Raw genomic sequence first — 1,114 nt, 5'->3', positions numbered from 1 at the left:
TGGACATCATTTATTAATTTTAAATTAAATCCTCAGTAACTAATACTTAAGCAAGTTCTTGATGTTATCCCCAATAGAAATCTTCCTTAACCAGAGATGTAGCTAAATTTAAAACATCCAGGTCAAAACATTGATAGTGATTTACTGCTAGACCCCGATTCGGCCCTGCAAACAGGACACTGACTTCTTCGGGGTGACCCCTGGCACTGGTCAGCGCTCGGGCCCTGCAGGCCACCTTGGCTCCTCTTTGATTACGCTCTAAGGCTGCCTCCCACTTCCGTGGCAGAAATGGAGGAGCCACAATAGAGACCACACAGTCCACGAGTCTGGAATTTATGCTTTGTTCACTAAACACAAACCAGAAAGCTTGCTAGCCTGTGTTCTGAGAAAAGGAGCATGCCTTTGCATTTTAAGAGAGATGTTGGTTTTTCTGGGAAGGAAGAAGCTGGATTTTATGGAGTTTCTCTTGTTCTTTCTCATTTAACTATCTGATACTAGAAGCCCGATTTAGAAAAGATTTAACAGCTTGCCCTTAATATGAAGTTTTAAAAGCCATAAGTCATGAACGTTACCTGAGAGCATACCTCTGATCTAATGAAGTGAGTTTGGGTTTTTGCAGGTGAACCTAAAACTTAACAGAATAGAAAGCATTACTTTTAGTAATCCCTATCCTATAATACATGGTTAAAAAAAAATCTTAAACTGACTTTAAAAGAAATAAAATGTAATTTAATCAGCCTGGGCATGGTGTGGTGCATGCCTCAAATCCCTGAACCGAAGTGGAGACAGAAGGATCAGAAATCAACATCATCCTTGGCTACATAGCAGATTCCAGGCTAGCCTGGGCTGCCTGCCTCCACTACATAGATTCCAGGCTAGCCTCGGCTGCCTGCTTCCACTACATAGCAAACTTCAGGCTAGCCTTGGCTACCTGCCTCCACTACATAGCAGATTCCAGGCTAGCCTCGGCTGCCTGCTTCCACTACATAGCAGATTCCAGGCTAGCCTGGGCTGCCTGTGTCTACTACATAGCAAACTTCAGGCTAGCCTGGGCTGCCTGCCTCCACTACATAGCAGATTCCAGGCTAGCCTCGGCTGCCTGTGTCCACTACAT

The sequence above is a fragment of the Chionomys nivalis genome, chromosome 10 (assembly GCF_950005125.1).
Source record: "Chionomys nivalis chromosome 10, mChiNiv1.1, whole genome shotgun sequence".
NCBI lineage: Eukaryota > Metazoa > Chordata > Mammalia > Rodentia > Cricetidae > Chionomys > Chionomys nivalis.
This window is presented reverse-complemented; position numbering follows the sequence as displayed.